At 44.0% G+C, this 27,990-nt stretch overlaps 1 long non-coding RNA gene across 1 annotated transcript; it reads right to left on the reverse strand.

Moving 5' to 3' along the window:
- LOC117354122 lies at window positions 1-27,771 on the reverse strand. Its single transcript, XR_004538124.1, has 3 exons — window positions 27,660-27,771; window positions 3,595-3,704; window positions 1-174 (listed from the first exon to the last, which is right to left on the reverse strand). It is a non-coding gene; the product is annotated as an uncharacterized LOC117354122 (long non-coding RNA).
- Between the last annotated feature and the right edge of the window lie 219 nt (window positions 27,772-27,990).

The raw sequence follows: 27,990 nt of genomic DNA on the forward strand, positions 1-27,990 counted from the left end.
TTCAGTATTTTAAAGAAGTCAAATCAGATAAGTGCCTTTACATTTTTAATAACCATGCTTCTACTGTAGTTTCTAGCAGCTTAGAGCTTTGTTTTTTTTTTCCTGTAGCTGCTCAGTTCCTGTCAGCTTCTGCAGAAAATACCTCAGATAAATAGTAATTTTTCATTCTTACAACTGCAAAAGCCTTACAACTGCAAAGCCTGAGATCAGCTGTCATGTACTAACTTCAATTTTAAAAATTATAATATCACTTATCACAGGGAATGAAGTTGTCTTTCTTGCCTTGAGGGCCTGTCACATTAACTTAGAACAATAAAACAACTACAGAAACTAGCTAAAACTAAGATTGCCTAAAGTAATCTCTCCTCATTTACCAGTGGATAGATATTCAATGGGATTTAAGCAGGCGGAGGAGGTTCCTGACTGCTTAGAACCAGCCTAGTGGGCTGTACCTGGATATTCAGTGACACTTAACCACACAGTGCATCTAAGCATCCTTTCTGACCTTTGTAGCATTGTGCAGTTGGTGCCAGGACTGACCATGGCCAGAGTCAGGGAGGAGCCAGAAGTTAAGCAGGCACCAGCCATATTCAATGCTAGCGCCTATGGGATTGATATTCAAAGCAGGAGCAGAAAACTTCTCCTTTATTCTTACTTCTTCTTTCCTGTCATTTAAATTGAACGAAAACCATTCCAGCACAAGTCCAGAAATACCAAGACTCTGAAGCTGATCCAGCAAGGTACAGTAGAATACCTTACTGTATTGATGGAAACTGAAATATCCCAAAAGACCAAAATATAGGTGCTGAGACTATGGACTGAGACTAATTACATCCTTACTATGGCCATTTTCAAATCATTTGGTTGCTTTCCTTCCTTTTTGGCTCCAGAAAAAAGAGAATTGATTGACATGCGGGTTTTACTTCCATTGGGAAGTAAAGATGACATATGACATCTGAGTTTTAATTCCATTGCTTTCAATGGAAGTAAAACTTGGATGTCTCAATCTGTCCTTCTTTTTCTGGGGCCATATGATAACCTTACGCTTTACTGAGGCATAATCAAAGCTAACTGGCTAAATGAGCTGCTAAAATTAGCTAAAAGGATGTCCTAACTTTATCCACCAAGCTAGCTGATCTGAATATCGACTGATATATGGTTAGCTTCTGTGTTGCTGACAAACTCAGATATTCAATGCTGGAAGCTAGACATGCTCTGGCATTGATTGTCTGGGGTTAACTCAGCCTGTAGCTGAGAGCAGCTTACAAGCCCCTTACTATAACTGGCTGAATAATGGAGTATCCAAGAGGTGGTGTTTAGCTCAGGATATTACCAGGTTTTGAATTCAGCTAAAGTGATGGTAGAGTATTTTCAGTGAAAATTGTCTTCATTTATGACATTTACAGCAGTCAACATATTAAAGCCTCATTCAACCTCTATAAAAAAATGTTCTGAGGGGTTTCTAAGTCCCATAACATTAATTTCACTGCTTTTTGGACCTTCTCTTTTTCCTTTTGGCAGTAGGGGCTGGGAGACACATAAGTCCCAGTATAGACAGACTATGCTGTTTATTTTAGCTGTGTGACAGAAAGCTCTAAAGAAAATAAAGCCAGACTCAGCAGAAGCCTCTAACTAAGATTCTGTAGGAAGAGAAATATTCTTGGGTAACAATGGGAGAATTTGAAACAGACTAATGCTCTAATAAGAAAAAGTTGTTTTCTGGGTGGAATTCTGTGTATGGCTGGAAGCTAGAAAGGTTAAGAGGCTTTGTGATTGCGAGAGAAACTCAAATTATATTTGAAAAACAGCAGTGTGCTTAAGTAATTCCTTTATATACTGCATTGTGAAAAGGACACTGCAGATGTAAAGTGCTTATGTGAAAGAGCACTTTTACACTCTGCCCTGAGGAATGCGGAAGGGTGCCTGAAAGCTGGAAGTAATGCAAATACTGTACTAGAAAGAGAATTTTCCTTAATGATATGTGTGCAGAAAGGTGACATACTGCTGCTATAAACCATTTTTTTTGGAAAGGTACATTTTCAAAGAATCTCTTGTGAGAAAAGCTTGATTGTAACTGAAGTGGCAAAGCAGTGGTGAGAAAAGTGAGCATTACAAAATGATAATTACTATTGAGATGCTGCTCTCTCTATTGTCTGACCTATAATTAACAGAAAATATTCTAATTGCTAGTACAGTAAAACCTTGGATTGCAAGTAACTTGGTATGCAAGTGTTTTGCAAGACAAGCAAAACATTTTATTAAATTTTAACAAGCAAGGTCTTACAATACAAGTACATACAGTATACACACATCACATCATCATAACTGAGCTGATGGTTCTTCTCCCTTTGACACTGTGGGAGTGTAGTGACTGTTCTAAATGAATGAGGTCTTGCAATACAAGTACATACAGTATTTTGTATTAAAGTTTTTGGGTTGTGGAAAGAATCGTCTGAGTTTCCATTATTTCTTATGGGGAAATTCATTTTGATATACGAGTGTTTTGGATTACAAGCATGTTTTCAGAATGAATTATGCTCGTAATCCAAGGTTTTACTATACTTCTTTTTCTCCTGAAATTGACTGCAGCCAAGCTGTTATCCTAAATAAAACTGAAAACTAAAAGAAATGTATTCCGCTTTGGCTTGGAAAAGAGGATCTGTTCTATCAAACATCCCTGCTAGGAACAAGCAGGACTAGTGCTTTCAGATGGAAGTGAAGAAGTAGGGCTATAATCTTGAGTGGGTACAGACTTGAAAGAAATTTAAGCAAGCTGTAAAAGATAGGATGCAGTTAGAAACATTTTTTCAAATTTTTCTTTATTTTGGAGATACCTATAACATCCAGTATTAGTTCCTGTAAAATGAGGCACACATAGTTGAATTCATACAGCAGGATGGGGAGATAGGGTTTTATTATTAATATTAATTTCTTTGAGTAGTAGGTGTTCCCTGGATCTTCAGTATAAAAAGGATACACGTCAGGAGAACTTTGGTGTTAAGATCAAGATCAATATTTTGCATATTGAATTGGCAGCTAAGCACTTTACAGAGTAATAAAATTATAAAAAAGAGCAAAGATGACAAGGACATACATAGGCAAAGCAAAAATTACATTGCAGAGAAAAGGAAAGTTACAGTAGCACAAAGAGAAAAATGCTGTTTCATTCATCCTAAAACTGCAGTTATTGCTGACTTGGTTTCTTCTAATTCTAACCTCCTTTTTCCTTACTGAAACATGGCTGTGGCATGGAAAACATCCTCTACTTACACAATGCCTCTTACCTAATGCGTTTCACTGAAAATAAGAAAGTGTCTTATATTAATTTTAGGCCCAAAAAAGGCACTAGGTCTTATTTTCGGAGAATGTACATGATCATCTCTCCCTTCCTCTCCTTCACCCCAATTCTTCCTCTTTCCTTTCTCTCCCCCACATGTGCAGCATCTTTCCTCCCCTCCCTCCCATCCCTTGTGCAGCAGGACCCTTGAGCGAGCCCTCCCTCCTCCCTCGAGCACCCGCACCGGCATCCGCCACGAAGCCGAATCCCCATCCTTCCCTCCCTCCCATCGGAACCTGGCCGCGAGCCCTACTTACCTCCCTAAGCAGCATCGGGCCGGCAGCACTTTAACAGGCTGCTTCGGCCTTGTCCGCCCATGAATTCACTCTGCCGCATTACTGCTGATGTCCCGCAACATCCCAAAATTCTGTGCAGGTAACAGTAGATACATAATAAAAATAATAATCAAACAAATTAAAATAATATATATTATTTCATTTAAAAAAACACACAATTCTTTGCGAGTCTCAACAATACATACAGTATAAAGATAGCAAACAAACCAACTAAAACATATTCTGTTTCAGTTAAGAAAACACATGCTCAAATAACAGTTTCCTAAACTGTAAAACACACAATGCCTTTTTTATTTCAATAGGCAATACATTCCATAATATAATCCCCTGTGTAGTCAACATCTTTTAGCGCTTATCCTCTCCCTATGTTCCTTCTAGGAAACTGCATTCATCGCATTCCTCTCATTTACCCTCCCCCATTTCCACCTTTCTCACCTAGAAAGAACTCGTCATTCAGCTTCCTTCTGCTTTACATCAGCCCTTTAGAATGCCTTTCCATTAGAAATCTACACTGAGCAATCTCACCTTCGTTTTCATGCTCTGCTTAAAATGCACTTATTTACACAGGCTTTTCCATTCCTCCACGAGGCACGCAGGAGGAGAGCGGGGAGGCAGATCGTGGTAGCTGGGGTAGCGGCGAGAGGGAGCTCCGCCCACCCCAACCGCGTCACAGGCACAGTCAGCGCCGAGCTCCTCCTTAAAAGGAAGCGAGCCAACGGCGCGCAGCCGTTCGGCCTTTACGAAGGAGCCTTGAGAAGGAGCCCAGTCAGCTCAGCAGCAACATCTAACATCTAAACAGCTAAAGGTACTCTCTCTGTACTCATCTCTCTCTTCTTTCTCTTTTTCTTCAGCTAGCTGAGCGCTGGGCACCACTCATACACACCTTGGGACATAAGAACGAGAAAGGAGCAATAGAGGCTGTGGGAACCCAGCAGAGCTACCCAGTATACTGCATCGGGTGCCATATGTATGACTACCTCCCCTCCGGGAGACAAGCGTACATGTGCGGTCGATGCCAGGAACTGGATAGCCTGAAACAGGAGGTCGGGAGACTGCAGGTTGGAGTCCAGGAGCTGGAGGGACTCTGCACCATGGAGGAGCAATGCTGGGCAACAGAAGACACCACCAGAGAGAGCCACATCGTGGAACAAGTTAGGGAGCTCTAGAAATTCATTGAGGAGGCCTGCAGGATGGTGGAGGCACAGGACTACCAACACACCAGGAGAGAACCGACAGTTGGAAGACAGGAACCACCAGACACCATGGGACTAGGACCTTGCGGAGGACCTGGGCAGGCAGAGGAGGAGGAGATCCATCAGAGCCAGGAGAAAGGACTAGCGGACTGCGCAGATGACACAGACCTGAGACCAGGGGCGGAGACACAGCAGAACCCAGAGGACGGACAAATGGACTGCACATATGACACAGATCTGAGACCAGAGAGACAGTTGAAGAAGGGGAGATCGGCTATCGTGGTTGGAGATTCAATCCTGAGAGGAGTAGACAGTCACATAGCCGGAGGGAGAGAGGACAGACTGGTAACATGCCTCCCGGGGGCAAGAACAAAGGACATCATCAACAATATTGAGAGGATCCTGGAGGGAGCCGAGACGGAGGAGACAGCAGTAGTGATCCACATCGGAACCAACGACATCAGCAGGAGAAACTTCAACAGGACTACACTAACTGACCAGTTCAGGATCCTGGGGAGGAAACTGAGACTAAGGGCAAGGAAGATAGCCTTCTCAGAGATCCTGCCAGTACCGAGAGCGGACACAAAGAGACAGAGCGAACTACAAGCAATTAACGTTTGGCTGAGGAGATGGTGCGAAGAGGAGGGTTTCCACTTTGTTAGGAACTGGACTACTTTTTTGGGGAAGAACAAGCTCTACAGAAGAGATGGACTGCACCTTAGCACAGCTGGGACGAGGATGCTGGCACGCAATGTCCAGAACGTCATAGACTTGGCTTTAAACTGAGGAGAAGGGGAAAGCCGATAGTCGACCTGACCTCGACACATCGGACATCAGTACCTGACAAGGATACTGAACTGGGACATTGTAAAGGAGGACTCGGGACTGAGTGTGTATGTTTTGAAAAAGGACCTAAGGACACATTGCAGGGATCGAGGGCACAAATGGAACTGGTAAGCGGCACCAACACAGAACAACAGGAGCCAGACGGGCAAAGACATTGTGAAAAAGAGCCCAGGACTGAGTGGGAATTAAGAGAGCAGGAGGCGCAGGGGAAACAGGCTGAGGATGTCACACACACACAGCAGGAGGAGGATGAAGCTCAGGGGCTGGCAAACCATGAGGAAAACTGCAGGAGTACCAAAACACGAGAAAAACAAAAAGAGAGGGCAAAAAACTGGGTCTTAAACTGCCTATACACAAATGCTAGGAGCCTGAGGGCCAAAATGGGAGAACTAGAAATCACTGCCAGCAAAAAGGACCTAGACATAATTGGAATCACAGAAACGTGGTGGACTGAGGACAATCAATGGAATGTGGCCATACCAGGGTACAAACTATACAGGAGAGACAGGACACATAAAAAGGGTGGAGGAATAGCGCTGTACATAAAAGACTCCATACCATCAGCTAGGATGGAAACAACAGTACGGGTGGATGGCTTGGAATCACTGTGGGTTAAGCTACAGGGAGGAACAGGGGCAGACATTAAATTGTGTCTGTACTACCGCCCACCTGGACAACCAGAAGAAATCGACCAGGCGCAGGAGGCTGAACTGAGGCAGGTATGCAGAAGCGGAAATGTGGTGGTGATGGGGGACTTCAACTATCCTGGGATAGACTGGATTATTGGGCACTCAAACTGCGCAAGGGAGACCAAATTCATAGAGGTCACGAGGGACTGTTTCATGGAGCAACTGGTCACGGAACCAACACGGGGCGATGCCACTCTTGACCTAATTTTCAACGGACTAGGGGGGCCAGCAAAGGAGGTGGCGGTATTAGCCCCGCTAGGTAACAGCGATCACAACACGATCCAGTGCAGGCTTGAAATTGGATCATCAAAGGGGAAAAGAACCACAACGACGGCACTCAACTTCAAAAAAGGAAATTATGATGCCATGAGGGAAATGGTGGGAAAGAAACTCAAAGGCAACATAGGGAAGACGGAATCCGTAGAAAAAGCCTGGACCTTACTCAAGGGGACTGTGCACGAAGCGCAAAACCTATGCATCCCCAAGTTCAGGAAAGGGTGCAAAAAAAATAGAACAAAAAACCCAGTGTGGATAACAAATGCAGTGAAGGCGATAAGCGACAAGAAAGCATCGTTCAGAAAATGGAAAAAAGACCAAACAGAGGAGAACCAAAAAGTGCACAAAGAACACCAGAAGGAGTGTCACCGAGTGGTTAGAAAAGCAAAAAGAGAATACGAAGACAGACTGGCAGAGGAAGCAACAAACTTCAAGTCGTTCTTCAGATACGTCAAGGGGAAACAACCGGCGAGAGAAGAAGTGGAACCATTGGATGATGGAGACAGAAAGGGAGTAGTAAAAGAAGAGAAAGAGATAGCTGACAGGTTAAATGAGTACTTCACATCAGTCTTCACGATGGAAAATACAACCAACATTCCGGAACCCGAGGAGATCATAATAGACCAAGATGATAAGCTGGTCAATTTAGAGGTAAGCCAAGAGGATGTACTCAAGCAGATCGACAGACTAAAGAGCGACAAATTGCCAGGTCCGGACGGCATTCACCCAAGGGTACTCAAGGAACTAAAAGACGAAATAGCGGAGCCACTTCGACAGATATGCAACCTATCCTTAAAAACCGGAGAGATCCCGGAGGATTGGAAAATAGCAAATGTCACGCCCATCTTCAAGAAGGGCGCAAGGGGAGACCCAGGAAACTACAGGCCTGTGAGCCTGACCTCAGTCCCAGGAAAGATGATGGAGGCACTGATTAAAGACAGCATCTGTGAACACATCGAAAAAAATGGGCAGCTAAAACCGAGTCAACATGGCTTCTGCAAGAGTAGGTCATGCCTCACAAACTTATTGTACTTCTTTGAGGGGGTGAACAGCCAGGTGGATAAAGGGGAATCTATAGACATCATTTACCTTGACTTCCAAAAAGCCTTCGACAAGGTACCACACGAGAGACTGCTTAAAAAGATATGGAACCACGGGGTACAAGGAGAGGTCCACCGATGGATCAAAAACTGGCTGGCAAACAGGAAACAGAGGGTTGGCGTAAAGGGCCACTACTCAGACTGGAAAGGGGTCACGAGCGGAGTTCCGCAGGGGTCGGTGCTGGGACCGCTCCTGTTCAATATCTACATAAACGACCTAGAGGCGGGAACCAAGTGTGAAGTCATTAAATTTGCAGATGACACCAAACTATACAGCAGGAATCAAACCAGGGAAGACTGCGAAGATCTCCAAAAGGACCTAACGCAGCTGGAAAAGTGGGCCGAAAAATGGCAAATGAGCTTCAACATAGGGAAATGCAAGGTCATGCACGTGGGGAAAAAGAACTAGAGGTCTGCATGGGAGCGGGGATCCCGCGGGTTCCCCCCCTGGGCCACGGGACTCCCGCGGGTTCCCCCCCTGGCCCACGGGACTCCCATGGGGATGCCCCCCTGACCCATGGGACTCCCACGGGAACGCCCCCTGGCCCACGGGACTCCCACGGGAATGAAAACAGCTTACCTAAATTCTGGCGATGCAGGCATGCAGCTTACAAGTCCGGCGTCATGGCGGGAAATAGCCATGCTGAGCAGGGAGCTCAGCACGTACACAGATGAAAGCCTTGCTTGCTGATTGGTCTGGCGGCCCCGCCCCGCCGTGCCGCCAGACCAATCAGCAAGCAAGGCTTTCATCTGTGTACGTGCTGAGCTCACTGCTCAGCATGGCTATTTCCCGCCGCGACGCCGGACTTGTAAGCTGCATGCCTGCATCGCCAGAATTTAGGTAGGCTGTTTTCATCCCTGTGGGAGTCTCTCTCGTGCGCTATGGCTCTAAGTCAGGGGTGCCCAACACGTCGATCGTGATCAACCGGTAGTTCAGGAAGGCAACGTGAGTCGACCGCAGAGCCCATCCCGGGCTCCGTGATAGACTCGTGTTGCCGTCCCGATCTACCTGGCCTATCAGCCTTCCTCTCCCCGACGTCAAAGACGCCGACGCGGGCATTAGGCTGTTTTTGTCATTTTGGATGGGGGGTGGCAGCGGCAGCAGCAGCAGCAGCCTGAAAAAGAAATCATCCTGGCCGGGGTCGGTGTCATGCTCCGGAGCTTCTACAGCCTTCCTATCTCCCTCTCCCTGCTTCCGGCCACACCCCCTGCTCCGCGGCTCTCTTCGGCAACTCAGCAGCAGCGATCGACACAAGCTTCTGATGTCGGGGCCTACCCTCTGTGAGTCCCGCTTGTTTCAACTTTCTTTTTCCACAAAGGCGGGACTCGTAGAGGGAAGGCCTCGATGTCGGCAGCTTGTCTTGATCACCGCTGCTGACGAGTTGCTGAAGAGAGCCGCGGAGCAGGGGGATGTTGCCAGGTGCAGGTAGAAGGCAGAGGGCCAGATGCAGGATTCGTGGGTGAGGGAGGAGAAGAGAGAGAGAAAGAGAGAGGGGAGGGAAACAAAAGGAAATATTTCATACTGGGCTGGGCCGGAGTGGAGGGAGGGTGGAAAGATTCTGGCTACCGGGTGCAGTAACAAAGGAAAATGGAGGAAAGCTGAAAATGGAGATAGTGACACAAAGAAGAGAAAGGGTAAGCAGGACCTACTGAATAAGGATAGAGATACAGAGGGGACATGAAGAGGAGGTGAAATAGAGACATAGAAGTAATGCTGAAAAAATGGGGGGGGGGGAGATAAAGACATTGAAAGGGCAAATGGTGAACATGGGGTAAAGACAAGGACAGAGACAAATGAAGATTCTGAAAAAGTGGTGAGATAGGGATATAGGTGAGATGGACACAAAGAAGGGTGATGCTGGAAAATAGGTGGAATGGTAATTCTGACAAACACAGAAGGGAAATGCTGGATCAAGGAGAGATGGGGCTCAGGCTGGATGGAATGAGGAGAAATGCCTTGTTGGCCCGGAACTTCCTCTCCTACGTCAGAATTGACGTCAGGGAGCGGAATGCTGGTCAGCGCGACGCTTCTGCAGGGAAAGCTTGGGACAGCGGTGGCAGCAAACCGAGTGGCTTGGGGGAGGGCACGGAGAAAGAAAGAAAAGGGGCAGACAGGGAGACAGAAAGAAGGGGGAACAGGGAGACAGAAAGAAAAAGTTGGGGGAGAGAATGAGGTCTGGAGGAGAGGAAACATACAGGAGGCTGAAAGAAAGGAAGAAAGATTGGATGCACATTCAGAAGAAGAAAGTGCAACCAGAGACTCATGAAATCACCAAACAGCAAAGGTAGGAAAAATGATTTTATTTTCAATTTAGTGATCAAAATGTGTCTGTTTTGAGAATTTATATCTGCTGTCTATATTTTGCACTATGGCTCCCTTTTACTAAACCGCAATATCGTTTTTTAGCGCAGGGAGCCTATGAGCATTGAGAGCAGCGCGAGGCATTCAGCGTAACTCCCTGTGCTAAAACCTACTATTGTGGTTTAGTAAAAAGGGAGGGGGTGTATTTGTCTATTTTTGTATTTTGTTACCGAGGTGACATTGCATAGAGTCATCTGCCATGACCTCTTTGAAAAAACCCGGAATATGAATAATTAACATTTTCTCTGCCTTTCATTGTGCTTTGTGTTTTTTTTAAATTTTATTGTTGGTAGATCATTTTGACTTAGTCATTATAAAAGTAGCTTGCAAGCCCATAAAGTGTGGGCACCCCTGCTCTAAGTCTTCTTACTCTGGGGCACCAGACCTCCCTCATACAAAGGCCGGGAATGCAGAGTTGGTTCCATTCTCGGTAGGGGATGCCTTGGTAGGCTCACTGCTCAGCCACTGGGAACCCAGATTCAGTCCTGTTCTGGGTGGAGGACACTTGTGGGGTGGGGTGGGGAGGGGGGCTAGTTTGCGCCATCGTGCAGGCTCACCACTCTGCCTCTGCTGGCAAAAGCACAGTCTGTCCCAATCTAGGGGGAGAAAACCTAGCAGGGACCGGGCTGCACCACAATGACTTCTAGAAAGCACAATGGACTGGGGGGAGGGGTCTAGCAGTGTGTGGCACCATTTGGACCCATGTAGACTTGCACGGCCATTCAGATGCTGACCTGAGGTCCCTTTCCATCCAGCATCTGCCCCTCCTCCTCTTTCCATCCAGCATCTGCCCCTCTGTCTGCTGCTTCTGCCCAGCATCTGATCTGTCTCCTCTTCCTCCTTTCTGCCCCCTCTGTCATCCCATCCATCATCCACCCTTCTTTCTCCCCCTTCCATCCAGCATCTGCCCATCTTTCCCCCCCTTTCAGCCCAGCATCTGCTTCATTTCTCTTTCTCCCCCTTCTATTCAGTGTCTGCTCCATCTTTCTCTTTCCTCCCTTCCATCCGTATCCTCCCCTTCTCCTCCTTTCCATTCAATGTGTTCCTCCCCTCTCCTTTTCTTTACATCCATCATCTGTCTTTTTCTCTCTCCCCAGGCATTCCAGCTTGTCTTATCTTTCCCCTTTCATCCAGTGTGTCTGATCCCTCCCCATTCCTATCTACAGTCTGTCTCCTCTCACCTCCTACATCCAGTATCTACCCCCTCCCACCTGACACCTCAGCCACCGCCAGACTGATGCAAAGCCTTCCCTCCGATGTCAGCTCTGACTTCGGGGGAAGACTTCTGGGTCGGCTACATATGGCTTGCTGCAGGCTGCCTCCAACCCCTGCTATTATCTGGACTCGAATGAAGTGGTGGAAGGGAATGCATTTTTGGACACAGAAGTCATGAACTGGGGAGAGAGGAAGGGAGGGAAAGAGATGCTGAGGTGGGGGAGGGAATAGAAAGAGAGAATTGGGTGTGGGTGTGTCAATGAGCGGGAAAGAGAGATAGTTGTGTACACACGGCAAATGGAAGAAAGAGGAGAATTTTTGGTCGTAGGGAGGAAGGTACAGAATGTGATAGGGAAGAAAAAGATGAGAGTGAGAAATGTGGCAAGGGAACAATGGGACAGATTGAAAGGGATGCAAGAGGGAGGAATATTGGACAGTGGTGAAGGGAATGGAGGGAGAGATGTGGCACAGTGTTGGAGAGGGGTGATAGAAGGAGAAATGTTGGGCATGGGGCTGGTGGGCAGGCACGAAAGATAAGAAAGAGATAAATGCTGGACCATGGTAGGGGGAACCAATGGACAGCAACAGAAGAATTTACAGAAGATGGGAAAGCGGAAAAAAGAAACTGGGACCAACTTTATGGAAAAATAAGTCTCCAGACAACAAAGGTAAAAAACGGAATTTATTGACTAAAATATGTTAGCTTTGGGAAATGTATATGGCAGATGTCTTTGTTTTGTGTTCAAAAGAAAAGGAAATGCATTTCTGGTTTTATTTCTACAGTGTTGAAGTACTTGTTGACCCTTGCTGTGACTGGTGGGGATCCCCAAGCACCGCCAGCAGAGGACCTTCTCTAGAGATGGCCAGAACTCCCCTCCACCAAGCGCAGCAGTCGCTGGCAGCATCCATGAGCCACTGAGGTGCCAGCATCTGTGACTCAGGGACGCTACTGCTGCCTGCCAAGCTTGGCAAAAGGGACCCCCAGCCAACTGCAAAGGAAGTCCTCAGCTGACAGTTTGTGGGTTCTCATCAGCTGAGTATTTATATTTTATATTTACATTAGAGGTTCTGGTAGAAACCCATTTAAAAAGTATGTATTTTTCCCAATTAATATTTCCAAATTAATAAAGTCTCTTTGCTTATTTGTAAATGGGTCTCTACCAGAGCCTTTAATTCAGTAGCATAATTAAATAAAATAACTATTTCTGAAGTTTATAGGGAAGGATGGTGACGGAGGGGATTCCTCGCGGGGACAGGTGGGGACGGAGGGGATTCCTCGCGGGGAAGGGTGGGGACGGAGGGATTCCTCATGGGGTCGGGTGGGGACGGAGGGATTCCTCACGGGGACGGGTGGGGACGGATGGGATTTTGGCGGGGACGGGTGGGATTTCTGTCCCCGCGCAACTCTCTAAAAAGAACCTGATGTTCACATACAAAATGGGGGGAACACCACTAGGGGTCAGTAACCTGGAGAGAGACCTGGGAGTGATGGTAGACGCAACACTGAAGGCATCGGCGCAATGCGCCATGGCCTCAAGGAAAGCAAACAGAATGTTGGGTATCATTAAGAAGGGTATTACGACCAGGACGAAGGAAGTCATCATGCCGCTGTATCGTGCAATGGTGCAGCCACATCTGGAGTACTGTGTCCAGTACTGGTCGCCGTACCTCAAGAAAGACATGGCGGTACTTGAGGGAGTACAAAGAAGAGCAACTAAACTGATAAAGGGAATGGAAAATCTCCCATATACCGACAGATTGAAGCAGTTGGGACTTTTCTCCCTGGAAAAGCGGAGACTTAGAGGAGACATGATAGAAACCTTCAAGATCCTGAAGGGCATAGAAAAAGTAGACATGGACAGATTTTTAAAATTATGGGGCACCACAAATACAAGGGGGCACTCAGAGAAATTGAAAGGGGACAGGTTTAGAACAAACGCTAGGAAGTTCTTTTTCACTCAGAGGGTGGTGGATACATGGAACGCGCTTCCAGAGGCTGTTGTAGACAAGAAAACATTAAATGGTTTCAAAGAAGGTTTGGATAGATTCCTAGAAGAAAAAGGGATAGAGGGGTATAGATAGGTATAGACCATTACTCAGGCAATGGGCCTGATGGGCCGCCGCAGGAGCGGACCGCTGGGCAGGATGGACCTATGGTCTGCCTCAGCGGAGGCAACTTCTTATGTTCTTATGTTTTTATGTTCCATCCTGGCTGATTAGACACTATAAAATGCCCTGTCACTAGTTTGGGGTTTTTTTTTCTTCCTCTCTATACTGTTCTGTACTGAGATTTTAGCTCTTTTCTGCTTCTGTAATTTGTATTTGTCATTAGTAAACAACTCTGATTTGCTTTGAAGAGCGGTATATCAAGTCCTAATAAGTAAATTAAGAAAGCAAGTTTACATTTGTACATAATGGAGTGAACGCTATGCTTTCTTAAGCCAAGAACATGGTGCACACATAATTTGCATAAGCTGTGGTTCCAAGATATGAGGCAATAATAGATCAATGAATAAATATAGGAGTGACTGAAAGCTTATAAACAGGAATCTTAGAAATCTTTCCAGGTCATTATTTCCATCTGGAAACAGGGGAATAGGGACTATAATATAATGGAACCTTTCCAGTTTACTGAATCATATGGAGTTTAAACAAAAGTCTACAGAGATTAGACCATCTGGCAACTGGCATCTTACATGGTAACAGGTAAGGGAGTTTCTTTCTAAGATACATTGATCTTGGCTACACCTTTAATAGCAAGCAAAGTATAAACTAATCAGCATCTATAACTACCATGTGGTCATCACAGATGCAATCCATCTTCTCATTGTGTCTGATCAGATGTAAAAACAAAACAAAACGGTGCAGTGCTAATAAATGACTGAATCACTCCACTCTGTGGTAAGCCTTGTTTTACACAAATGAAGTTCATAACACCATGAAGAAAGACACAGGCCTGGCCCATATGGTAGGATGGGTGGGGTGTTTTTTTTCTTATTATACCTCAGTTCCATGAGATATATTTATTTCTTTATTAATTTATTTAGCCCGTCCTCCCAAAGGAGCCCAGAATGGGTCACAAGAGTAAATTCACAATATAAACGTTCCTTAAAAAGATTTTTGTTCAAGGACACTTTTGAAAAATAGACAACACAATTTTACAAATCACCAAACTTCTTAGATCTAAATTAGATTTCTGTATAGATTATAGATTCATCTTTTTTTCTCTTTTTTCCCCCTTTTTGTGTTACCTACCAAATGTGTTCCCCGCTAAATGTTTTCTTTCTTTCTTTAAAGATTGTAGTTTATCCCTTTCACCTTCCGTACCAGTTATGTATTAGAATGGATAGAATTTGATTGTAATTATGTTCAAGAGTTTTGTTCTACCCCCCATTTTTTAAATGTTATACACTTTGAAGCTTTTGATATTGCGTACATAACAAAAATTTAATAAACTTGAAATTTGTGGGGAATACAGACTTGGTGGACATAGTGTGGTTTAAATTGCAGCTTTTACAATATAGCGGTGACATACAGACATGAAAATACAGACTCACATGAACATAAGGTGGTTGCAGCATTTTCCGTATAGACATAGCATAACATAGAGGTAAAATAGCTTTGCTTAGCAGGTGTGTGCATCATTGAAGTATGGCAATTTTTGATCTGATGGGTATCACAGATAAGTTTTACTGGGAAATGAGGAGTGATTTGTAAGTTTTGGTAGTAGGGTTGTAATGCTATCTTGTATGAAATTTATAGTTACTCTACATAGATTAGCAAACTTCTATATACACAGTATTGGGTTAATCATATTTAGCACAGCTGTACTACTAATGCTAACCTCAAAACATGGATTCAATTTAGAAATTACTTGTGATTTGTCTTATTTTGCATTTCAAGAAAAATTTTCAGGAAAGGAGGGGCCTAGATGCAATGTTCTATTACTGCAGAAAAATGTCTAAATCCCGCCCAAAACATGACCCAACATGCCTCCTTGAGATATAGATGTACTGCACACAAACACCATAGAAAACCATCTAAAAAAATATGTTTTGAAAATGGCAATTGGGACATTTTAGCAAACAAAACATCTAAATGCCACTTTATGCCATTTTTGAAAGTTTTTTCTCTTTTCAAAATAAGACCCATACAAACATAGTAAATGAAAGCAGATAAAAGACCTAAATGGTTCATCCAGTCTACCCAATGGACACACTCATTATCAATTCATGATTAAGTTATCTATCTTTGGCATTTCTGGGACATAGACCATAGAAGTCCTCCCGACACTGTTCTGGGACATAGACCATAGAAGTCCTCCCGATAGTCCATTCCAAATGCTGGGGTTGCTACGAAGCTCACTCCAGCCTTTCTGAACCATCTTGTCATTTGAGGGACACATCATAAAAAATCTGCCTAGTACTGTCCTAATGTCCCGAATGTCTGTCAATGTCCTCTCCAGCCTATCCTAAACTAAATTGCCATATATGGGACATAGACCATATACGTCTGCCCAGTACTGGCCTTAGTTCTTCATAGGTAGAGTTGCCATCTAAGCATCATTTGACACATCAATCACAAATGCAACCATTTAAGTTTTGTTTTCTATACTATTCATTTCCTAATTAGAAATCTTCTGTGTTCATCCCAAGCCTTTTTGAATTTCACCACAATTTTTGTCTCTACCATCTCTCTTGGGAGGGCATTCCAGGCATCAGCCACCCTCTCTGTGGAAAAGAATTTCCTAACATTATTCATCAGTTTACTTCCCCACAGCTTCAATTCATATACCCTAGTCTTTTCCTTTGCCTGGTAAAGATTTGTTTCTATAGTTATACTTTTCAAGAATTTAGATGACTGTATCATATCTCCCCTGTCTTCCCTCTCCTCTGGGGTATACATATTAATGTCTACCAGTCTCTTCTCATATATCTTTTGGTGCAAGCTCCATACCATTTGTGTCACCTTCCTCTGTACCATTTCAAGTCTTTTTACATCCTTAGCGAGTTGCAGCCTTCCAAAACTGAATACCTTTATTTATTTAAAAATTTCTTATATACCACAAATGTACAAATCTAAGTGGTTTACAACATACATACATAAAATGGATATAACATTAAAACATACCTTTAAGACATACAGTATTCAAAAACATGAGCAAAGTTTTAATTCATAAAAATGCCTGAGAAAACAGATGTGCTTTTACAAGTTTTCTAAATAAATTCAAAGACCCAGGGCTCTTTTTACGAAGCCACATTAGCGGTTTAACGCGCGTAATAGCGTGCGCTAATTTGCCGGCCGTGCTATCTGTTACCGCCTCTTGAGCAGGCAGTAGTTTATCGGTTAGCGTGGGGGTTAGTTTGCGCTAAAAAGTTGCGTGTGATAAAGCTGCTAACGCGTCTTCGTAAAAGGAGCCCTCAGTCTCTCAATTCCTTTGGAAGGGAGTTCCATAACTAAGGTCTCACAACCATAAAGATCGAATCTCTATACATCTCCATTCTAATGTGCCTAAAATCTGGAACATCAAGTAGTGCCTGATTACTTGAACGAAGGAACATCCTGGCATATGAACCTTTAGGGTTGCAGCCAGACAAAGTGGTTGATGTTCATAAAGAATTTTCATGTTTTAATTTTTTTATTGAATTTACTAGTCTTTAAGCCCGTTACATTAACGGGTGCTAGAATAGATGTCTGTCTGTCTTTCTTTCTTTCTGTCTCTCTACTTCCTGCTATATTTCTCTTTCCCTGAACACCTTTCTCTGTCTGTCTTTCTGTCCCTCTTCCTGCCCCTGTGTCTTTCTTCCTTTCTTTCTGTCTCCCTCCCTCCCGCTGTCTGTCTGTCTGTCTTTATTTCTATCTGTCTCTCTCCCTGCTCCATTCCCTCCCCCTTCATTTCCCTGTGCAGCATTTCCCTCCCCTGACCTCACTTCCCTGTGCAGCAACAGCAGCAGTATTTCCCTCTGCATCCATTTCTCTGAGCAGCAGGTCCCTGAGCAGCAGCATTCCCCCAACCTCCCCCCTCCCCTTTGCTTCCCACGGTGTGGCCTACCATCGCACTCACAGTGGTCAAGGAGATCGAGAGGGCACAGCAGGAAAAATGGCACTACCGGTAGAAGTTTATTTTTAAGTTTAAAGTTGCCGCTGCGGCTCCTCTCACCATCGCTGCCTGCGTCGGAAGCCTTCTCCGACACAGGTGCGGCTCGTGAGAGGAGCCGCCGCAGCACCTTTAATCTTAAAAATAAACTTCTACCGGTAGGGCCACTTTTCCTGGATTTAGGTTTGCGCGAGGTGAATAGCAGGTAGGCCAGCGGTTTAAGGCCCGTCTCCCATTTTACTTGCCCCCGAGCACCAATTCTGTGCACGAGTCCGCCGCCAGCACTCCCAATGACCTCCTCGCGGTCCAATTCGGTCAGCCATAGCGATGTTTCTCTGACGGTGGGTGAGTAAGGGCGGGAGGGGGAGTCGCGGCGTGTTTGCTGCCTCTATCAATCGGCCACTGCCACAGCTAAGCGTGCATGCGCACTCCTACCTGCAGTACCCTACAGCGCACGGAAAACGGGAGCACGCAGGTGGGAGTGTGCATGCGCGGCTTAGGGTTTTATTATATTAGATATAGAAAGATGTGAACCAAATTAACATCACATAATATTTACTGCAAATGCAAAGGTACCTGTAAATTAAACTGAATTCTGACAATAGTCATCTAAAAGTCTCCAAACCTTGTTAAAATTTGATAAATTGCGCATTTTAATATCTCTTCATATTCTTTACTAAGCAAACAGCATTCCACCAAACACATTCAGCCAAAACTGAGTTATTTTTCCAGTTTGCTAATATTTGTTGTATCACTATTCCCAATAAAATATCTAAAAGCCTAGCTTCCGATTTTTGCAAAATATGTGATAAAGCTAAAAATTGTAAAACAATATGAGGGGCATAATCAAAAGATATGTCTAAGTCCATTTTGGAACTAAATCGCTAGTCGCCCAAAGTCGGCAGTATCTAAAGTCCATTCCTGAAAAATATGTCCAAAATATTTCTTTTTTCGATAATTGTCTAATTATATGACCAGCCGTTTGATCAGCCAGACCGCTAAGTCATCTATCTTTATACTCCATTTTCGTCCAAAAATTTGTCCAAGTCAAAAACGCCCAGAACAAGTCTTTTGGACATAGAAGGGGCCATCAAAGTGATAGACTGGACACCCAGTCAAGGCAACACAGTAGTGGGGCACCTTACAGGGCACTGCTGCGAACTTTACAAAAAGAGTGCCATATAAACATCTCACCAGAACTCCCTTATAAATAATGGTGAGCCCCCCAAAACCTACTAGACCCACCTGTCTATAACCCCAATAGCCCCAGACTACTTAAGCTACCTCTGTGCTAATCTACTAGGCTTTCCTATGCCAGGTGCCGATGTTCTGGAGGCAGGCATGTATGTTTTTATTCCGATTTTTATGGTGTTGTGGGGGGGGGGGGTCAGTGATCAATGGGGGAGTGTGTGGGGGTCTGTACATTGTGTCTGCAGTGGTTATTTGGTCACTTTGGATACCTTCTGGGCATTTAGACCTGCTTTTACATCGCCTAAGTCATAATGTACAATTTCCATCCAGGCAACTTCATTACACTTTCAGTTATACTTGCAGTACGACTAGGTCAGCCCACGTCCCACCCAGATCCCGCCCTGGCCACTCCTTCTATAATGCCCCTTTCAGCTCTGGACGTACAGCAGCACTGAAGAGGTGCACTACAGTCTCTACGCAGACAGAGGAGCTGGGAAACTTAGACGAGGATATCTTGCAGGAACTGCTGAGCCTCAGGGAGGAGGTAAAGCGCCTGAGGAGCATCAGGGAGGACGAGGCCTTCATCGACGATGCCATCCTGGAACTGTCACACATCACAGAGAGAACCCACGACAGGTCCATCCTCGACACGCCCAAACCTGCAGCCCTAAATACAACGATTGGAGTACAGGAGATGATTGGAGATGCCGGCCCCTGGCAACTAGTAACCTCCTCTACGGGCAAGCGAAGTAAACCCACCTCATTCTCACTTTCTTCTTCTTCTTTTTCTCTTCAACAGGATAGCTGTACATCAATACCACAACTCACTCTCAGAAATAGATTTCAGATCTTACAAGAAGGAACCACTGAGGAAATAGCAGAAGGGGCTCACGAGGATACCCAACTCACAACTTCAAATCCAGAGCACGCAGACCGGCCCCCTCGGAAGGAACGAAGAGTGGTAGTCATTGGTGACTCCATGCTAAGGGGCACCGAGGGACCAATTTGCAGGCCTAATTTGCAGTCAAGAGAGGTCTGCTGTCTCCCTGGAGCCAGGATCCAGGATATCACCACCAGCCTAGACAAACTTCTAAAACCTAATGATCATTTTCCCATGTTTCTCATCCATGTAGGCACAAATGACACTGCTAGGAATGCCACAGAGAACATTCCCAGAGACTTTGGAGCACTGGGAAAGAAGTTGAAGCAGATAGGAGCACAGGTGGTCTTTTCATCAATTCTTCCAGTAAGAAACAAAGGCAGAGCTAGAGAAGAGCGTATTCAATGGACTAACGAATGGCTCCGCGAATGGTGCATAGAAATGAACTTTGGATTCCTAAACCACGGCGAGACGCTCCAGGGACTACAAGGACCAGACGGACTCCATCTAACCAGAAGAGGTAGAAACGTATTTGGACATCGACTGGCCCGCTTACTCCATAGGGCTTTAAACTAGGTAAGTTGGGGGAGGGTACATACTTATATCCCAGAGCAGTAAGAAACCACCCTGAGGAGGCAAGTCGCACCCACACTACTGAGTCTAAGGTAGGTACCAATGATATCCACAATAATTCAGGGAGAATTATCAATGATAATTTAGGAGTCACACTAACTCATAAGGGAATCTCTTCACAGATATGGAGGGCTATGTATGTTAATGCACACAGCTTGGGCAATAAAATTCTAGCATTAGAGACTGAGATAACAAACGCCGATCTTGACGTGATAGCGATATCCGAAACCTGGTTCACGGAATCGCATGGGTGGGATATGGTTATACCAGGGTACAACCTACTTTGTTGCGACCGAGAGGGTAAATTGGGAGGAGGTGTAACGCTGTACACTAAGGAAAGCATCAAAACTACCAGAATCACAGATGTTAGATACACCGGGGAATCCCTCTGGGTGAACCTGGCCAGAGCTTACTAGAAAAATCTATTTCCAACCTATAGAGGCCGCTATAAAATTCTTGAAACTTTCACTATGTCCACATCACCCATTAGTGAAACACCTGAATTACTCAGTATTAATGGCACTCTAGTTCTGCGTTTCCCCAGCAAATAATGTGTCAAAAGATGGCCTGCTTTATTATTCTCTGAGTAATAAAGGTTTCTCGCATAAAAAGTAATTGGCCAGCCTCTTTATTTAACATAGCATTATAAGTGTATCTCAATTTCTGTAGTCTACTTATCTGATCACCAGAAACTATTACGACTTTCTTGTTCTAAATCTAGAATTTCCCTTTCCATATTCTCCAGTTTTTGTCTCCTTTGGTTTACTTTCCCAGCCACATTAATTAAAACACCCCTAATCGTGGCTTTATAAGCCTCCCACCATATATGAGGAGCATAAGCAGTCAATACGTTCAGCTGAAAGTATTCAATAGTAGCAGTTCTAATCACATCTTGAAATGCTGTATCTTGAAGTACTTAAACATTTAATCGCCACTGAGGCTGATGTTTAACAAGAAAATCACCTTTTATCCTGATCAATACAACTGCATGATCAGAAACAATAATTCCACAGATTTTTGTCTCAGAAAAGGCAAAAGTCTTTTTGATATTACAAAGTAATCTATACGGGAATAGGACATATGAACTGGTGAGGAAAAAAGTATTTTGACACATCTGTGGATGCTGCATCTGCCATGGATCAACAAAGCCTAAATGTTTTCCAACAGAAGCAATAGCCAACTGGACCTAGTCAACAATCTATGATTTATTTAGACTGCTTATCCAAAGAAACATCCTGAATTTGATTAAAGTTCCACCCCCCAATTATGTGAGCTCCACTTAGTCTGCCAAGATAATTTGCCAGTTTATGAAAAAAATCTGGAGTGTCTGAATCAGCGGCGTACCGAGCATATGTGACACTTTAACTTCAATTAATGCATGATGTCAAATTGTGTGATACCAGAACAGCTCAGGCTCTATAATAACAAGTTAAATAGAAGGAAAAAGCCTAGAAAAGGGCCTCCACAATAAGTGGTTTATTAAAGGTGGTTGAACGTCACCTCATTGGCAAAAAATCTGAGAAGACTCTGTGCTGTGCTGTAGAAAACTCAAAAAAATAGAAGAAAAAAATGATTCAACTTATCTTTAGCTGATTGATAAGTTGAATAATATTTTCTTCTTTCTTTTTGAGTTTTCTACAGCTCAGCACAGAGTCTTCTCAATTTTGATGAAGGTTTTTGCCAATGAGGTGACCACTCAACCACCTTTAATAAACCACTTATTGTGGAGGTTTGAGGGCCCTTTTCTGAGGCTTTTTCCTTCTATTTAACTTTTTGTAGAGCCTGTGCTGTTCTGCTATCACACAATTTGACATCATGCATTAATTGAAGTGAAAGTGTTACTATCTATTATCATTGATTTTTCACTGTATCTGAGTCATTTTGGGTACCTAGCATATGTGACATCCGGGGTCCCAATCTGTATGAAAATCATGATTTTTAGTAACAATCCACACATCGCACAATAAGAGTGTACCAAGGAAAAGGCAGCATCTTACACACTGCAGTGAGCAGTAGAACAACAGTATACCCACTGTAAAACTAAACAAGCCAGACTAGTAAAGATCAATCCTGCACAGTCAATGCTAACAGAAAACCATGTCTGTCGAACACACAAAACACCTTCACCTAGTGTGGAATATATAATCACAAGCTAACCCCCCCCCCCCTTTACAAAACTGTAGTGTGGTTTTTAACCATGATTGTAACAGCTCAAATGCTCATAGAATTCCGAGCATCGGAGCTGTTACCCCAATGCCGGCGCTAAAAAAACGCTCTACGGTTTTGTAAAAAGGGGAATAAAATAGAAATACATAGACAAAGGTTAAACTGAACCACCAAGAAGCTGGACTGCATACAATGCAACACCACAGAAACAGAAATAGTAATGTATGTTCCCTAATATCAGTGGTCTCAAACTCGCGGCCCGGGGGCCACATGCGGCCCACCAGGTCCTATTTTGAGGCCCTCGGTATGTTTATCATAATCACAAAAGTCAAATAAAAGAGTTTCTTGATCATATGTCTCTTTAGCTATAAATTACAATATTATGATTAAGACTTAGCCAAAAGGAAAGATTTATAAACTATAAAGAGTTTTAGCTCATGCAAAATTGTCATTTCTTTAATAAGACATTAACTATTTTTTCTGAGGCCCTCCAAGTACCTATAAATCGAAAATGTGGCCCTGCAAAAGGTTTGAGTTTGAGACCACTGCCTAATATTGTGCAAATGATAAAGATAGCAGATGTAAATTTGAAAAAACCCCACAGAAATAGAAATATAGAAACATGATGCCAGATAAAGGCCAAATGGCCCATTTAATAATAATAATAATAATAACTTTATTCTTCTATACCGCCATAGTTGAAAGACTTCTAGGCGGTTCACATTCGAAGAAGGCTGGACAATCAGCGAGATACAGGATGTAAGAAGAGAGGGTTACATAAGAATTAAGTAAAGGAACAGTAAAAATAAACAGCGAAATTACATCGAGGTAGAGAGGGGGAGAATATATAATTTGGAGGCTTCTGTTTAGGAGACAAATTTGTCAAACAGAATGGTTTTGATTGATTTTCGGAATGCGCTGTAGGTCTAGTCTGCCCATCCACAGTAATCACTATCTCTTCCTCTCTAAGAGATCATCACTTTATAAATTAACAAATATCCCCCCCTCCCTTTTATGAAGTTGTGTTAGGTTTTTTTTATTGCAGGCTGCAGTAATAAATGCTCGGGCGCTCAAAGAATTCCTATGAGTGTCGGAGCTAATATTGTCATGGCTGGTGATAAAAAAAGCCTAATTCAGCTTCATAGAAGGGGGCCAAAGTGGGGGGGGAATAAAACAAAAATGGAAAATAAGATAATATCATTTTATTGGACTAATATATTTTTTGAATTAGCTTTCAGAGGCCAGAACCTCTTTTCTCAGGTCAGTAAAGTATACTCCTGCTACAGTATTCTGTCCTGATCTGAGGAAGAGGGTCTTGGTCTCTGAATTAGTCAAAAATGTATTACAATTAGTCCAATAAAAGGATCACCTTATTTCCATTTACTATTTTTAAATATTTATCAACACAGCTACAATACTACTTTATCCAAAAGAAAAAAAATAAATATAATTTTTTTTCTACTTTTGTCTTTTCTGGTTTCTGTTTTCCTCATCTTCTTGTCACGCTCCTCCTTTCATCCACTGTCTGTCCCTTCTATATGGCATCTTCTTTCCTACTATGCCCCTTCCAGAAACTGTATGCCTCCCCCTTCCATCTTCTTCCCTTCCCTCCATTCTTCCAATGGTCTGGCATCTCTCTCATCTTCTTCCGTTCCCTCTCCCATACCCCAATGGTCTGGCATTTCACTCTCTCCTCTCCCTTCCCTTTTCTTCCCTCATCTTCCTTCTCAATTTATTTTCTGCATCTGTCTAGATTAAGTTCTTACTATCCTGTCATCAATATTCTTTTTCACTGTCTATCTACAGCTTGCCACCTCTTTTCACTGTCTATCTACAGCTTGCCATCTCCCTCTCCAGTAGTTCACTAACTTAATCCTCTTCCCCCCATCATGTGCCCTCCTTTTATTTATGCTCGCCTTCCATCATGTGCTCTTTTTCGCTACCCCTTCCATCCAGCATCTTCTACTCTCTCTGTCTACTTCCATCCAGCGTCTGTCCCTTCTCTCTTCTTTCCTGCATCTGCTCCCCTCTTTCATCCAGCATCTGCTACCTTATCTCTCCCATCTGCACTTCCATCCTGCAAAGGCTCCCCCTCTACCCTCCCCACTAACATCCAATGTCTGCCCTTTGTCTCTCTCCATCCATCCCTCTTCCATCAGCATCTGCCCCTTGTTTCTCCCTTCCCCCCACTTTCATCAGCATCTGCCCCCTTTCTTTCCCTCCAACCCAATTTCATCCAATATCCTTTCCCCTTATGTCTCTCTTCCCTTTCCCTGCACACCAATTCCATCAGATTCTGCCCTCTTTCTCTCCCTCCACCACCCTTCCATACCAGTATCCTGCTCCCTTCTCTCTCCCTCCACCCCATTTCCCTCTCCCTCCACCACCCTGCCATACAAGTATCCTACTCCTTTTTCTCTCCCTCCACCCCAATGCAATGCAGAAAGGTCCTGCAATGACTGCGTCTGCCGGCTCTGCTGGGCTCTGCTCTGGAATAAGTAAGTGATGTTAGAGGGGGTGGACCGGCAGCCACGGGGAGGTGCAGCAAGGTCCCACGATGACTGCGGCTACCAGTTCACCCCCTCCATCACTTACTTGTTCCAGAGCAGAGCCGGCAGATGCAGTTATCGCGGGACCTTGCTGCACTTCCCCATGGCTACCGGTCTACCCCCTTTGACGTCACTTACTGGTTCTGGAGCAGAGCCGGCAGACACAGTCATTGCGGGACCTTGCTGTACCTCCCCACAGCTGCTGATTCCGCTCCAGAACCAGTAAGTGATGTTGGAGGGGTGGACCGGTAGCCATGGGGAGGTGCAGGAATGTCCCACGGCAGAGTAAGGTGGGAAGTTCTGGACCAAGTCTACCACCCCACACTCACCCCGCCCTTGGTATGCCACTGGTCTGAATTAGGTGCATATACAGTGACAAATACAAAGGTAACACTATCTAATTTAAAATGCAAAGCTGCCCATCTCCCTTCCCGATCAGATGCATGAGCAAGTGTCTCAAAATGCAGATTTTTCAAAGCAAGAAGTAAAATCCCATTTCTTTTCCCCAATGCAGTTGAAAAGGCCACAGTCTCACAATAAAAATTTCCAAAACAAACAGAGTCTTGATGAGATAAATGAGTCTCTTGGAGAAATGCAAAGTCAGCATGCAAATGTTGAATATATAATAGCATCTTCTGTTTTTTAAGGGGATTATTCAGCCCCTTAACATTCAAACTAACCAGTCTCATATTTCAATGTGAGTCTCAGATCCCAGTTAAGATGAGTAAAGATGTAATATGGTAACTCTGCCCACCGTAGCAAAAAGCAGAAGCATAACAAGATTACCTTTAATACTAACACTCCACCCTGTCCCTAATAACCCCCCAGTCTATCCTGTAAAAAGATCTCCTAACCATTCACCAACATAGTGCCAATCTACTGCATACTAAAGCATGGAAATAACCCTTGACTAACGAGCTTAATATTGTTACCTAACAGCCCTGAACAACCTCCCCCCCCCAATAATCCAGCATTCATCACAGTCACTTACACATAAATGATATTACTCCCATACACACACCATACAGTCACATAAACAGTTAAACATTCCAGAGAAAATCTTACTACAAATTCTAAACTGTCACAAGCAGACTTGTATAAAACAATCCTATCTGATCTTCAAGAAGTAATCACAGAGTCTAAATAAGATTTCAGCTCATCAGAATCTTCAAAAGTCTTTGTGATGTCGAAAAGAGTTATCCTCATTCTTGCTGGAAATAGCAGATCATATTGTGCCCCCAAGTTTTTCAAACGGTCACAAATCATCAAAAATTTCTTCCTTCGCTGCACTGTAGCTTTGGCCAAATCTTGCAAAATGAAAAGCTTATTTCCTTCAAAAAGGAGAGATGCATTTAATGTTGCCAATCATAACACCTCTAACATGGGCATACCTTAATAATTCAAAAATATTAGAAAATGTTACCAGCCAGCAGTGGAATTACCAAGGTGAGACTCATTAATCAAAAAAGTGTGGAGAAAAAGCCTCAAATATAACAACTTGGCAGCAATCAATAATGATTTTAAGCTGCTCTTCAACCTGTCATTGGCATAAAAAAAACTCCACACACTGTTTAATGACAATCTCTCACCCGGCATAAGCCCACCACTATGCACAAGGTATCGAAAAAGGAAAAGCTTCCACTTAGCCTCAACACGCTGTGACCGGATAAAGGCAGAGCACAGCCCCGCCTGGGGTTGATCACAGGTAAATCAGACCGAGCGATTAGTCTGGGAGGCTAGGGAAGTGTAAAACTAGTATGCACCAGTAAAGGAAAAAGAGTTCCATTCACTTCTGCTTTGCTCAAAACTGTATTTTATTGTAAACTATAAACCAAACATGCTTATTAGAACACCACACCAATCATGGCCAGCACAACTTTTGTCTTCATGCAAGGGCTTTACTCTCAGTTCCACCCCACTGGGTCTGGCTCCTCTGGCTTCCAGCTTCAGACTTTCTGTCCTTTTGGGCACTTGCCCCACCAACTCAGCCAGGAACCAAAATAGAGAAAACCCTTAGTGATTAGCTTTGTTAAGCCACTGCTTATATTTCCTGGGGTAGGAGTTCCACAGTTCAATTCCTTTGCCCCTCCTTCTGCTTTGGAAGAGGCCTCAGTTTTCCCCAGTTCTCCAAACTTTAGTTTGTGGTTTAAACTCAGGCCTCTCTCATAGGCCTCAAACAAAATACAAAAAATGGAGATGTTAGCTTTCAACTGTTTCCACTATATTCCCTTAGCAAACTGCAGGAAAAACAAACCTGCCAATACTTCCTCTGTGCCCTATCCACTTAGCACAGAGGAGTGGGTTCAGCTTCCCTGAATAAATCTGATGGACTAGACCCACCCAAGAACCCTGCAGGTCATGTATTAAAGTCTTTCATTAAATCATTTCAGAATTTACAGCAGTATTCATGTTGCATAGCAGGCTTCCTTTCATTAAGGTTTTTCTCCCCCCCCCCCCTGTAGATTCAGACCCTTGCTGCACTAGTTTTGAATAAGAAAACTTTTACCTTCTGGAGATCACTGCCTGTCCGTTTTAAGCTCTCCTTCAAGCCAAACACCCAGTTTCTGACTGTGTTCACAGCTGCAAACTTTTAAACCATCCTAGGCTTATCCTATACTTTTCATCTGCATTGCAGCACAGCCATTAAATAGTCTTCCATACAGCATTCCTGCACGTTTTCAGCCCCTTTATAATTCCATAGAATCACAGCCTACTCCATTATTAGAACATTCCATGGCCTCAGCCTCTGAGTCCATTTCTACTTCCTTTAATTCAAAACTGTTTTCATCTACTGCCTCTGAGTAAGGAATTTCAAGTTCAGTTTGGTACCCGGGCTGTGGCAGATACTGGTCCTCTTTTTTGCTTTGAATCCAGCGGGGCTGGGGCTGCCTTCCTTGGTAGTTTCTGCTGGGAACTGGTGGCCTGCTTAGAATCCTTCCTCCTAGTCCTCCCTCTTGGCTAGTAGTGCTGTAATATTTATACTCAGTTCCAGGTGCATGCCTGTCTCTGATTGGAGCAGTGCTAGGAGGTGTGTCCATCTGATCCTTCAGAGTTTCTTGCCTAGGATTTGGGCTCCCTTTGTGCACTAAATAATCTGATTATATTTCTCCCTTCTGTTTTACCCTTAGGAACTTAATGTTACCTGCGTGTTGTGCCTCTG

The sequence above is a fragment of the Geotrypetes seraphini genome, chromosome 2 (genome assembly GCF_902459505.1).
Source record: "Geotrypetes seraphini chromosome 2, aGeoSer1.1, whole genome shotgun sequence".
NCBI classification, from domain to species: domain Eukaryota; kingdom Metazoa; phylum Chordata; class Amphibia; order Gymnophiona; family Dermophiidae; genus Geotrypetes; species Geotrypetes seraphini.